The 14,500-nt window shown below is 39.9% G+C and overlaps 1 long non-coding RNA gene across 4 annotated transcripts in view; it reads left to right on the forward strand.

Annotated features, from left to right (window-relative positions):
• Positions 1–14,290, forward strand: part of LOC128852874 (uncharacterized) — a 47,682-nt gene extending 33,392 nt beyond the window's left edge. For 2 of the 4 annotated variants that reach the window (XR_008450977.1, XR_008450979.1), the window contains exon 4: positions 1,996–14,290. This is a non-coding gene — a long non-coding RNA (uncharacterized LOC128852874). The remainder of the gene's footprint in view (positions 1–1,995) is intronic. The other 2 variants (XR_008450978.1, XR_008450980.1) reach the window with 2 other exon arrangements.
• The last annotated feature ends 210 nt before the right edge of the window (positions 14,291–14,500 follow it).

The following is a 14,500-nucleotide window of genomic DNA, read 5'->3' on the forward strand; positions in this document are numbered from 1 at the left end:
TCGGGACTTTCCCACGCTGGATTCCACATTCTTGTATTCTACTCCCTTTTATCTTATCTCAAGGTCAGGCCTAGCTACAGACAGCAAACCCTAGATTGTTGACTGCTATTAAATCATGAGCCATTCTTCCACAGTTCCCCATGGCAGATGTGCTATTCACTGTATAAATATACTGGCTAGATATTTTATGTTTTGCTTGCATTTTCCTTTGAGCAAGGCATGACATTTTTTTGAGTTGTAACTAATACTATTTTTCAGCCATGAATTATTGTAATTATATAACATTATAAATGAGGTAATAAAAGTTAAAAACAAATTCTAGATTATACCTCTGGATTGTATTCAGAGGTAAGAAATGTATGGGTTTGCTGTACATCACACTGGTTTAGGAAGAATATAGTCTGGAAATGATCGCACATGGGAAACACCAGTTGAGGGACATATACCTTAAATATGAGCCCACACCAAATGGATAAATAGGTAAATATGTCTTTTTTACAGATATGTACAGCCTGCAGATATTTACAGTGGGCAAACTGAATGTAAACAAATTGAAATGTTCAATTCACAAAATTATCATGTAAGTGATTTTGCCTTAAACTGTGGAAGGATCAAAGAAAAAGCTCTGCAGAAGACATCCTCCATCATGGAGACAGGGAGGCAGTGGTGCTGCCTGTCTTCTGTTGTGGTGCAACCTGTAATCCACCTTTTCTGGAAAGCAAGAAAGTACCATTATATTCATTTTTCAGAGGGAGAGCTGAGACGTGGACAGAAACCAGGAGCCTTGCCTGCACGCATAAGGGAACTGTAAATGCTGAGGGGTTGAAGCTGCGTGGAGGCCTTGGCTAATACCCTAAATCATTAGACCATCGTTGCAAAATTTATGTTGCCAAGTCTTTTGCTGGCGAAATCTGAAAGCAAACGTTAGCAGCCAAGAACATCATGCTAATTAATTGCCTCAGGAGGACACGGATTCCAAGGTCTAACGAAAGATGGAATCCAGCTCCCATATGTCCCATTTGATAGCCCAAGAAAACATGCCCACATTTTTCACAGAAACGGTGAGAAATGTCCAGCTACTTGTCTCTTAGCTGAATAAAACTAATCACCAGACCCAGAGATGGAAATGGCTGCTCATCAGCACCCAGCCTGAAAAGTCAGCCCAAGACTTGTCGCTGAGGAACCGTTTTGATTCACCGTGTTGAAGGCAGCTTCAGGAGGTGACAACTGAGCACCAAAACACCTATCTGTGCTGTCATGTCAGCCAGCAGAACAGCAGTACCCCATCCTTTGCATGCAGCTACCCTGTCACTTTGCCAGTTCATTTAAAGGAATGAAATAATAATAGAAACAAAAATAAGTGAGCACGTCACGTTCATGACAAAATACTGAAAAGAAAACAGAGGCATCAATATAAATGCAGTCAACAATTTGTGCCAGTGCTGCCTTGCTGCGCTGTAGGCTTGTTCTTGTTTGAACTTGAAATTCCTGTAGATGGGATGTTTGTGCCAGAAAGCTACTGGTGCGTAGCACCAGGGAAACAACGAGGGCTGACAGCCTCAGCGCTTTCCTGGAGGCAGAGGGCTGTCTTTGGGAGTATAACCCTGTTTTGAATGGGAATGTCCCATCTCTGTGTGACTCTAACACATATGGAATCGTTCAGCTGGCTTAAAGCTATAATGTTTCTTTTTATTATTTATTATGTGAAGAATGTGTCTGTTGCTGAGCCAGTTGTCCGTTGCACACATGAGGAAATTCTGTACTACATGAAGACCGGCACGCTGCTGTGCACGTGCTTTGGCTGTACCCATGACCTGCCACGTTCAGGGTGAGGCAGGTGTCATCTCCATGCACAGGAAGATTGGCCTGCTTTGCTGGTGTAAGGTCTTTGACCAGATTCCCAGATTTGTTTAAATAAAATTGACTAATTGAGCTGTTGCTGTGCACACTGTCTTGTTGTACAGGACCTGATCCTGCGGTGTGAATGTCTTTCAGGTGTCACAGCAACGACCCCAGCCCAGCTCGCTTTCTCAGAGGATGGTAGGATGTGTCTCAGCGGCCACCGAGCAGAGCGGAAGGCTAAGGGCAAAGAGAGGGAAGCAACAGGGTTGCGGAGCAGAACTGTGGCAGACCTCAGTGTATAACCCAGGTCTTCGGAATGTCCCTTTATCCACCAAAACATCATTAGTATTTGCTAAGTGGTCAGTTTTTGGAAATTCACAAAATTTTCACCTTCATCTTTCATCTTTTATATATGATACGCATGAAACAGCAAATCTTGACAACTTGTTTAGTGAAAATGGGCACAAGGAAAGCAGGTTCAAATTGCATGGCAAATTTTTTACCTTAAGTATTGAAGAAGAAAAAAAAAAAAAAGATTCTGTATACCCTGAGATTAAAAGAGTAAAAAAATAGGAAGGTCAAGGTAAGTAATTGTAAGAGTAACTATTGTGTATTTCCTCGACATCTCACGGGTTCATACAGAATAATGACATTTCTGAACTTCAATAACTCCCAAATAGAAAGGCTTGTGGGATAAAGTTAGACATGGTATTTTTCAGCAATTTGGCTTCATTTTCCCTCTAGATCTTAGGTGACATAAAGCTCCAAAGGAGCTCGTAATATTACTGTCCAGGAGATGAGATCAATGCTTATGAGTACATGTTTTGATAATACAGCTCAGAAAATTGAAGCAATTATTATTATGGAAAGACCAAGGTGATAAGTACCATGCTATATATGAACAACTGTCAGTCAGACAAGCCAAGAAAGGTCATGATCCATTATATTAGTCATGAATGTTATCATAAACTGACATAAGGATGGTAAACTTGGATTCTTACCTTTTTTTTAGTGTTGCTGTTCTTAAACTTTGCTGTGTTCTAGAAAGTCCAGTTAATTATTAATGTTTCTCTCAAAATAAAGGACTTTTCAGCATAACAGAATTAGTTTACTGAACATCTACATAATTTCATTTTAAATTTTACTTTAAATTAACTGGCTGAAGTGTCGCAGCAGAATCCAAGATACCGTGAACAGGTGAGGGAGGAGAAACCAGCAACACAGTAATTCCTGATTATTTAGATGCTGTCACATCTGCATCACTTGGGCATCCCTAGGCCTCTTGCCCACGTGCGGGAGGCTGCTCCAGCTGAGAATGGTAGGAACGGAGCAACAGAGGTGGGAGCTCCTGCCCTTGCCGCTGACCACACCAAGCCAGGACTGCGTCCTTTTGCAAATCACTCCCTTGACATTAATTTTCTTTTCTATATCAAATATGAACCAGGGTGACACTCCAGAGTTTATGACAGTGGAATGGGAGAGTGTAAATCATATTTTATGTCTTTTGTGTTGCTGAGCATTTTCACACCCACATAGAGCAGGCAGCCCGGTGGCTGTCACCAGTGCAAGGCTCCTCTGAATTCTGGGACCCTCAACTCCCAGAGCAGTATCACCAGGGTCAAAGAATCAGTGCCCTCTATTGAGACTTCTTGCAAGCACCAAGGGATCCTGCATCCATTGCTCACCATTTAAGAGTCAGGAGTAAATTGATGTCACTTCATGTAAACCTGTTCCCAACATGGGTTCCTAAGCAAGGATACGGGAAGTGACCTCTGTGCCCATACAAAACCAAACCCTTGCATCCACGCTCACTGACTTTACAAATTCTACAAAGGAATTGTATCACCCTGAAATATGGATGCATTAGAGGTGAAACAACCACCCAGTTAACACTGGACAGTTTGGTTTCTAGCATCTGGGGGAATGGTATGGCAAACTCCAGAAATGCAAGAGGAATTTAAGGTGGGATTTATGTCTATGCAAACTTCAAAGAGAAAAGCAGGGTAAGTACTTCTAGAAAGTGCTATGCTGTATTTACTGACCGCATCAGATCAGAGGTGTGCTTTTTTGTCAGACTTAAAATTCAGTATTTCCAACAGACTCATGGTGATGTATGGGTGTGATAACATTGACGCAGGCTGGAGACAGCCACCAGTGAGTCACCACACCATTTCCTCCAGAAGCCGCCTGTCTACAGTAGGCATCCCATTGCACTGCTGATTTAGTCTGGCTTGTAAAAATCACCAATCTAGTCTAGTTTGTACAATCCTCAAATAAGCCGTGTTTGTATCATGCAGGTAAATGTTCAAAGTGAAACCAATATGGGCTAACTTGAATTGTATACGATATCTGCAAATCATTACTTCAAGTGAGAGCATAATGCCTGGAACCACAGGCAGGAAAATACATTTACAGACTATCAAATTATCTTTGGATAATAGTGTATACTTTTCACTGGTGTACTGTGTGTTCTGATAGCTGAGCAAATAATACTACAGCTGGAAAAGGCTCAGAATTTCAAAGAGAAGAGATTTCAGAAGTAGAGTACTTCCGCAGGAGAGACTGGCTTTTCTGTATTATTCTGGGGAAATATTAAAACAAACAAACAAACAAAACCCAACAACCAAAACAAAGTAGTTATTTTTTATGACTCAGGACTACTAGAGTAACATCCTATGATAAGCAAAACCTTTAGATAATTTGTCTATTTGCTAACATAACCTGCAAAGTGTTTTCTTATTCACATGAGTTTACTTCTCTTTATGAATTGTAACAATGTTGTTTTGATCAAATGTCTTTTCAGAACTTGAACAAACAAATCAAGTAGCTAAGAAACCATAGCAGTTTGCATGCACAAGTGCTGCTTGAATATAACTTTTTTCAAGCACGTTTTTACAGGAAAGAGTGCCCTTGGAAATTTTGGAACAAAAGCCATATACCACAGTGCTGTTTATGGTGTCTATAGAAGTGTATGACACCCAAGGTGCTTTTAAGATGCTCCAAGCTATATCAAAGAGCATTGAATTCAGCACAGTTGAGAATGCCCCCAGATTCACTTATGAATACATTTTTTCTTATATCCTGTATGTTAACTACAGTTAGCATAGCCTTGGTCATTGAGAATAATCCAGAGAGTAAGCCTATTAGGTAAGATTTAGGATCTACATTTTTCTGCTCACATCTGCTTGCCTGACTTATGTAATCTGCCTGGATGTCACAGTTTACATCCTATTTTCATTGGAGGATAATGCAATTTGATCGGTGTCTTCATCTCCTTCTCCGTTTCTCCAAGAAAAATCTCTGCTTGTCAGCTCCTCCTTACCGGTGCTCTTTGGTATGATCCCTAACCATGTCCTTTATTAAAGGGGAGTACATGCAAGGTCTGCAGGCAAACACACAATTTATCATTGTTTGTGCAAAGTGGGTGCTGAAAGTGTTACTTAAAAGACAGTAAGAAAATAAAAGTGATGTAGTAATTTCCTAACCTCAATTTTCTGTATGTACTTCCTTCTCTCTCAAATCTCTGGCACATCACTGTTTTAGCAGCAATCAGTCAGTAGAAGCTTTCTGAAGATTTATGTTTCCTTTTAATTTTTACAAAACCGAACTGTAAATCAGTAATTTTAGAACAGCTCAGTCCGAGAGGTAAATTAAAATTAGGAAAAATTAGACCATTTCTAATGAGATGGTTATTACCCTGAATAATGATGATTATTGGTTCTGCTTAATAAAACTGTCAGCCAATGCAAAATATATATTAAGTGAAATTACATTACATTATATTTCTATCAACTTAGAAATTCATTGCACTGCTTCCCCACAAACCATCGGCATCACAAAATGTTAGACGGTGCTTCCTTTTCCAAATAGGAGAAAATGTGGACCTTTCAAAAACAGTCGTTCAAAGCCCCGATTTAAAGCCCATTAAATCTAATGTGGTGAGGAGTCATGTGGACTTTTGTGCCATGTAGATCAGGACATCACTAAAACAAGCAGTGTTCTCTCCTGTTGTCTCTGCTAGATATCTAGATAATACTACTGTGGCGAATATTTACAGTATAATTAGCCTGCTTCAGGAAGAAAAAAACTTGTAGGCACACATTCCCAGCCTCATTGCCTCACTGAATTCATTGCTTATCAGTTCACGGGATCTTCTGTTTCGATTTGCCTGGCAAATTAGGAGATGGGCTTCATAGAATAAACTACACTTTTTTATTTCCAAGGTGAAAAACAATGAGGAAAATTATCCATTAACTAAAAACGAGATCCTGCTGTACAAAACTCGACACTGGAGCCCCAAATGCTGAAGTGAGCCAACACCCTAGAATCCTGTTAGCTGGCCAAAGACATAACTGTCCGGAAAACCTGAATGCTGAGCATTTATTTGTTTAAAAGCAGGACATGGTACCAAAAGTTGCCTTCAGCAAAGAAAGCTGTGCTGAGGAACGAGAGCCATCCCTCTGTGAGGGTGACTCCCTGCCTCTGCACAGGGAGCCTACGTGGTGATAAACTGCCAAAGGGAGGGGAAGAAAGGGGAAGGGAAGCTAAGAGTGCATTGCTGCTACCACACCTGCTGTGTGTAAGGTTTCATCTAAAAGGATATGTTTTCATGGAATATTTTGATATGAACTAAAGCACATTTGTCCCACAGAGAAGATGTATACTGCAGCTACAGCAGCACTATAATTTATAGATTCGGAGAAAGATTAAACAAGCAGTAACGACTGCATGACTTGATATGCACCTATGCCAATCAGCCTGGTGAACTGGGGTATGGAGTCGTGCAAGCCTTTCTGTGGTGAATGTTGAAACCTGAAGAAGCACAGATTTTCCTGTATAATTTTATTTCTTTGAGAATGCTATTGCTCTTTCAAACAGCAATGTATTATCTTAAATGAGGATGATAACATGGTTAATAAGCCACAGCACATGTGGTTATAAGGTTTTTATCATGCTTTGAAACATTTACTAATCCACAAGATTTCTCCTTTTATGAAGCCCATTTTGTAGAGTTCCATAAACAAGGTTCAACAGTCACAATTTCATTAGCATTATATTGTTGCCATGGTAATGTGGTACCAATTCAATTGATGGGCTTTTTATCCTGGGCTTATTATAGAATTGCTCTTCCCGTCAAAGATACATCTATATGGAAACAGCAAACAGACCTTATCATCTGAATATTAGCACAAAATTTCGTCATATGCTAATTTGGATAGGAACGTATCACATTATTGGCATCAGACACAGAAATCATCACAAACACAATAGAAGTTAGTAAACATCATACATGGTAAAGATGCACTTTAAAATTAGAAAAATTACTTGCATTGTTTGCTGCAGTATCTGAATTTGTTATTGCAAAAGCACTTGGCTCTGCTGTGATGTTCTCTGTAATGCTGTTGGGAGGGCACAGTGCTGCAGGTGGTAATATCAAAGGAAAAAAAAGCAGTAACAAATGCTAAAGAATAAAACGTGAGCTGAAGGGATGTTGGTCATTCTCCTGTTTGCATGTTCTGCAGCAGGTTCTGGGGAAATCACTGCCAAATAAAAAGCGTTAGTTTCTTGGTCTCTAAAACGGGGATAATGGCCCCTCTGCCTCCTGTATGGAGCACCTGGCGTATAGCCGATAACAAGGGTTAGCTGGTACTGCTAAACATTATTATTAACTAAAGTAGCGATGTTTTTAACAGCTCCAGGAAAATACACTGCAGAGATCTACAATTTGAGAAATGTCACTGGGAGAATCTGGACTCACCCAGGGAAGCACAGAAGAGTCGGCAGACTGAGCAGGCAACAAAACATATGTAGTTATGGAGGAAAGATACTCACATTGCTGAAAAGAATCATGACAGTTTGTAGTTTTTCTTAAAATAAAAAATATTATAGGCTACAGGAGAAGTATTTGCAGCAGTCTGACCAAGGAGAACAACGATACAATACAAGGTAACAGTGGGGTGGCTTGTTTATTTTATGTTGAAACGCTTGTATATTTTCACTGTTTTTTGATGATTGTTTCCTATTTAGATAGGAAATATCTCTTCCATCCTGATACATAATATTCAGTCTATCATTTCTCAGCTTAATCATATTGCATCCTTTGCAGCAGCAAGGGTAAATTACAGACAGGAGAGTATTTGGTATAATCAAAGATGTATTCCATTTTACATGATAAGTTTTGTCTGATTTACAAAGGCAGTATCTTCTCCAGCTGAGCAAGAAAAGAGAGATGTGCACTTGCAGATCAAAAAAAAAAAACCCTCAGAGGAGAGGCTGCTCCTCCATTAGGATCCTATTGTTCATGCAAAAGTAACCATTGTTACTAGTATTCTCTATTTATTTACTTTTACCATGATATAGCCACAAGACCCAGCTGAGTATGGGACCTCTTTGTGCTAAGCACAGCAAAACCGCACAAAGTCACAGTCTCTTCTTCAGACAATTCAGGAACTTAAGAGCCATGAGAAAGACCAGAGAGGAAAGAAAAGTAGAAAGAGGGAAAGACAGCTTAAGTAACTGACTGAAGGCCAGTGAAGTTGCCCCTCAATCTGCATGCCCGCCCCACTGGAAGAAGGAGATATTCGGAGATATCCTCCCTCAGATTCTGAGGATTCAGACTCTAACGTGTACATGGAGCTACGCTTTACCCCCTAATTTGATGGCTGCATCTATGTTACTGAGCAGGGGCAGCCTGAGGCAAAGCTTGAAGTCAGCTGTGCAGCCCACCCATATTACCTACTAAAACACCTTCAGGCTGGCTCCAGGGCAACCCTGTTAATCCTCCCAGGGACAAAGGCTCAGGAATACCCTATGTTTTTGAGCATGTTCAAGGGCACCAGGGTCAGGATACCTGTCAGAGGAATATTAATGGTTTCAACACCACAATCGAGGCAAACGGGATCAGGCTTTCTTCCTCTGTGGTAGGGACTTCCAAATCCAAGCCTGAACAGATGGAGGGGGAGCAGGGGTAAGAGAGCAGATTTTGGTCACAAGAACAAAAAGTCTGTTTGCACAAGAGTGTGAAGGCTTTGATCAGGAAGAAATTTGATGTCTTATATGAGGAGAGCATTGGCTTGGAGATTTTCTTGCTTTCTCCCTCTCTCTTAAAAATCCATACTATAAAAAACTGTTAAACTCTTGGGGAGGAAGGATTCATCTTCTGATCAGTAAATACTACCTTTTGTTGTGTGGTGCCTGCTGGTTTTACTGCTGTTTCAAGCTTTTAAAATGCTTTCAGGGAATCTCATTAGATTTTAACTTCTTTTTTTTTTGTTAGGGAATCTGAAGAGACTTTATAATAATCCCAACTAAACTTTTTTAATAATATCTGCAAATAATAGGCAGGCATGGATTTGATCTCATATACGGACCCGATAAAATTCTGATCTATAGTAAAACTCATTAGTCAGGAATCTATTGTCATCACATTAATGAATATAAAAGCTGGCACCTTTAAAATGGCAATATTAGGGTAAGCCTATATATTTTAATAATGGCTTTGCATCATGCATTCAGTATTGGTGAAGATTAAGATTTAGCCTACAGAAGTAATATCCATTATGATGGGATTGTCCACAGTGAATTGAGTAGGACATTTGCTTAATTAAAAGTATTTATCTTAGGTTATTTAAGAAGTATGCCCTACTACTGAACTGATGATAGAAATTAGTTCCTTATAATCAGTTCACTACTGATGACTCTCCTTATATTAAACAGAAGAAGAAAAAGGTAAGAGAAGAGTGAGAGGAAAGTAATAAATCCCAATGCCTGAGAATTTAAAGGAACTTTAGAAATAATGATTAACACTACGTCATGAGAAGGAGATATACACGATCACACCTACAATGCAGACAGCTAAGCAGAACCCTAAAAGGGGGCATTTCCTGGAGAAATTTAGGAAACGAAACAATGAACAGAAGCCCAGATTCACATTCCTACACAATGGACCTGTGCTAATTATCCTTCCCCTAATGAGGCCTCAGATGGTATATTTGATATATTGGGAGATGACTTTGAGGATTAGGGGTGGGACAGGGTGCTGCCGCAGTAAGGAGGCATAGCCGGGGGCAGGAGGAAGGTCTATGGTGTGGGGCATCTCGCGGGGTCTTGGTGATGGCTTTTCCCAGATGTGGGCAAGGCGCTGGGGGAAGCAGAGCTGCTCTGCCTGGGGAATTTGAGCAGCGTGAAGAGCAGAGCAGAGCCAAGGCAAAAGCCAGAGCTACAGGGAGGGCAGGAACTGGTCTGACCTGCTCCCTTGGGTGGTTTTAGTCATCTGTTTATAAAACCATACCTTTAAGACCAAGCCCTAACTGGTGTAGTGTTTCAGCCTGTATCAATGTTACAGCTGTACAGCCTAGCTCTCCCGGACTAGCCTGTCTTCCTCTCTCGCCATGCCAAATGACCCATGGAAAACTGTAGATCTTCAGTCCGTGGGGACAATTTAACATCGGCAGCTTCTGGGGGTGCTGCTACAAGGTAGAGATGCTTCTATCTCCTTCAAACCATCCCATCAACTCAGGCGTGCTACTTACGTGAACAGCTTATGACTCCCACAGCAGAGAGCTACTTGCTTGCTTCTAGGAAAACCCTCCTGCCTGTGAGGCAGCCCTGCAAGGCAGCTGGACCTTTCACCAGCCAGACACCAAATCACTCACTAACTAGTTTTGGCTGAGTTTGCCTCTCCTTAGATAGAGCCTAGAGGACAGAGGAGAAATATTTCTTTTCTTCATGCCACAACTTGTTTTGTTGTTATTTCTTCCTGTCTCTTTTTTACACTCCAAGCATTTTTCTTTCTTAATAAGCTAACAGCAAGAAATACTGTACCCCCTACTCTACTAATTTAATTTCAGTAATTTGTTTTAACTCTTATTCTAAGATTCAAATAGCAAGTGACGTTTATTGATATATGTTACACTTCTGAAACACTAGAAAAAAAAATCTGGCTCATTCTCTGCTAATGCTGTCTTAGATACTGTTTTAGGAAGAGGAACCACGCTGCACGGAACCACCCTGAGCATCTGCACAGGATCGGAGCTGTCAGTGAAGTGTGTGGCCACAAAACTGGTTCTGATTTGTCCATGTGATTTTCTAGGCGAGCCTCGGACCCTGCCTATGTTGTGTGCTCCCAGACCTCGGCCCCATGATGGCAGACAGAGTGACATCCAGAGTCCCGCTTCCCCCAGGCACTGTGCTGGGCATTTGCTGCTGGCGGAGTTGCCTGCGCCCAGCAGGACACCGAGCTGCCAGACACCTGACCCAGACTGACTGCTGGTAGAGACACTGCTGGGGCTGGCTTTGCTCTGCTTCTTGCTGCCTGCCTGTCTTATTCTTCTGAGTTATGTCCCAGCTCACTCCTGTCCCATTGTGCCGCTGCCTCCAGGCTGTGTTGAGTTTTCAATTATCACAATATACAATGCAGATGCTATATAAAACAGCTAGCGTGACTCAAACAGGCTCAGTTCAGTAGAAATAAAGTTAAATAAAAAAGACTGCTATAATACCAGGAGGCTGATTGCAACCACGAGATACCAGTGTCATATCCTGTGGCTTTTATGTTGGTAGATGCAGGTTTTAGCCATTAGAGTTTAGGAATCCAGCAGATAACAACCATAGGAAATGGATCAGGCTGTCTTCAGCTGTGAATAACTGATACACTTTCACCAATAAATGGAGATCTGGTAATCTGCTAGAAGAAAAAAACCTTTGAGATACCTACAAACATATTCTGGCATGTAATATATGGTAGCTTCTAACTATGTATAACTTAGACTCCCTGATTACTCACATAAACTGTGTCTAGAGAGCTCTGACCTCGGAGAACAAATGTGCTCATACATGATCAACTTCAAATTCAGGCAAGGAAATAAACAGTGAGTGTACATCTTAACTTCTGTATTTGTACAAAGAATAACAAACATCCGGATCAAGTATCATCATAGATGGGGGAAAAATGCTATGACAAAAGAGGGAGAAAAAAAATACGATAATGTAAAATGTGCCTGTTATTGACTTTTGGAAAAGCTCAACAGCTAGAATTTTAGAATGTGATATGTAGACAAATGTAAAGAGAGCAACCCATTAAGTGTGCTTTTCTCCAGAGCAAAATGAAATAGGCATACAGAGCAAATTATAATACTTAGTATTTTCAGGGCAAATTCTATTTGAAGATCATGAAGTAATTGGGAAACATTAACGAATTAGCCTCACATCTAGCTTTCAGGTAGATAATAATGAAAATTATTACTATAAATAAATATTATTATTATAATTCTTGCTCAAAAAAATTGAATATTGCAGTGTAGAGCATTTATGCATTTGTTCAAAGTCTGTGTTTTACTACTTTACCTATCCTTCTCTACACCTATTATCTATCTAGTTCATCCTTTTCCAAATACTGTGTGTGATATAATATTCAGTTTATGAGCTCTATAAACCAACCAGCTGAGTTTCCTTATGAAACAGTGCCTGTGAACATCTCCATTTGCATTTGAATTCTCAAGCAGTGACAATCCTGCTTAAAAAAAAAAATAAAGGAAAATGGAATCATGAAAATCAGTACAAAATCTGTCAAGGCCCCATCTGTGATGGGGTATCGGAATATCACTAAGAAGCTCTGAGGAACAAAGTTCATTCCAAGTCTAACACATAGTGCTTTTTGGTCGATGAAATTAATTCAAGGAGGGTGAAATGAGGGCACACACCATGAAAAACTCTGTTCCTCCACTGAGGAGTGAAGGAAATCAGCATCTCTGCTGTGTGTGTGGTCTTGGGTTTGGTACATGCTTAAATACTAAAGGTTTTACACCACAAAATACCCAGTGTGCTCACGTATCCTTTTGAAAGCCATGTATACCTGCCGTTTCTCTGAGGAGTGTCAGGGAATGACAGATCTCTGGTCCTGACAACTTAGATTATGTGTGCTTGTTGCAAAAAATAAACTTGCCAGCTACCTGATGTAGTATGGAAACAAAATGATAGACTTCATCCTGGCCTTGAAAATTCCCCCACAAACATGTTTACTTCCTCTTGTATGGGAATACAGAAAGGTTAGGCACACTTGTTTGCAGGATATTTATATTTATATCCTCTTTAGGATCTGCATTCGTAAGAGTCTTGGCCTTTGCTTTTTGGCCTTACACATGCAGTATCTGGAATTAACTAAAGGAAACAGGAAAACCACAGCATTCACACCATTCTAATGTACCATAATTTTTTCTTTCCTTTTTTAAACTGTTAGAGTATGCAAATGTTTAGTTAACTGGTCCTGGTGTTTTCTCTTTATTGAATTGCTTTCACTGTGGCAAATAAATATTCATAAAGAAATGTGGACAATAAATCATTTCAAATAGTTCAAAGCCATTTTCCTTCTAGACTGCATATATATTCAGCTGTGACTTGCCTTTAATATTTCATTCAAAAGACAGACTTGTAGAAGGACAATAGAGATAATGTGTCAAGTAGTAATTAAAACAGGGAGTAATGATTAAAACCATTTTGATCTACATTGTGCTCTGTCAAATTCATAATCTCCTGTGTTTGTTAAGATGACTTGCTACTTGCTTTATACAGAAACTCAAAATAAAATTCTATTTGAAGACACTGCATAGAACAAAAGATTTTCAACCCTGAGCTTGTGGGGTACAGAGTCCCTCCCAGTTCTGTAGTTTAGGTATACCTTCTGTATCATCTAGTAGGACAAAACTTAGACAGGCACTGTCCCTCCTGCTAATATTGTTATTTTTCTGGGTAGCAGATCTAGATGCAGGAAAGAAGACAATCAAGGGCCACCGCAATGTGTACGGGCACATGCAACCTCTCTCACCACTTGTATTTAAGCTAGAAGCTCCAAAAGAAATCAAGATTAGAGATCCAGTTAGCTTATATTTTTGAGGATCTTGGTTTAAATCCAAGCAACGATGATGCTTCTTGCCTCATTATATGCATTTTGGCTACTAATACACATATTTGGCCCAAACTCATCATCTGTCCCAATTCATTGCTGACTTTAGGCCCTGATTCAACAAAGAACTTACATACAGACTTAAACAAATTGATTTAGGAAAGCATTCCTCTTTGTGTTTAATCTTGGGCAGACATTCAACTTTGAAATCAATGGGACTTATGGACAGCCCTGACCTTGGGGTCTAAATGGTTGCTGAATCAGTGCATTGACAGAAACATACTGGAAAAGATAATATCCATGTCTAATCAGAATTATAGTCTCTACTTTCATGGGAAATTACCCATAGATAACACATTATTCTGCTCAAGAAATCCATTTTATAGCATTTATTAGAAAGCCTTAATTCACATTGCCTGTTTATGCCAAAGATACCAGACAAATAGTGTCATTCCTTGATAGTGTATCTGTAGTATTCTTTAAATAAAAAGAAACAAAACAGGGAAAGTTCTGGCACAAGAAGCCATCCCTTATTATTTACTGAGGCTTTCTCTAGTGCCTGCCACATAGCAATCCTTTGGAGGACAGATATAAGGTAAGGGAGAGTGGTTCTGAAACTCGATGTACTTGAAGACAATTGCATGTGAAATACTATGTTACATAGTATCTAAAAATTAAACTCCCTCCTAAGAATAATATTTGATGAGGGATGTCTGCCCAGTCTGCATACAGAGTCATCATGTGTTTTTATTACACAAT

Source organism: Cuculus canorus, chromosome 8 (genome assembly GCF_017976375.1).
Source record: "Cuculus canorus isolate bCucCan1 chromosome 8, bCucCan1.pri, whole genome shotgun sequence".
Classification (NCBI taxonomy): Eukaryota; Metazoa; Chordata; class Aves; order Cuculiformes; family Cuculidae; genus Cuculus; species Cuculus canorus.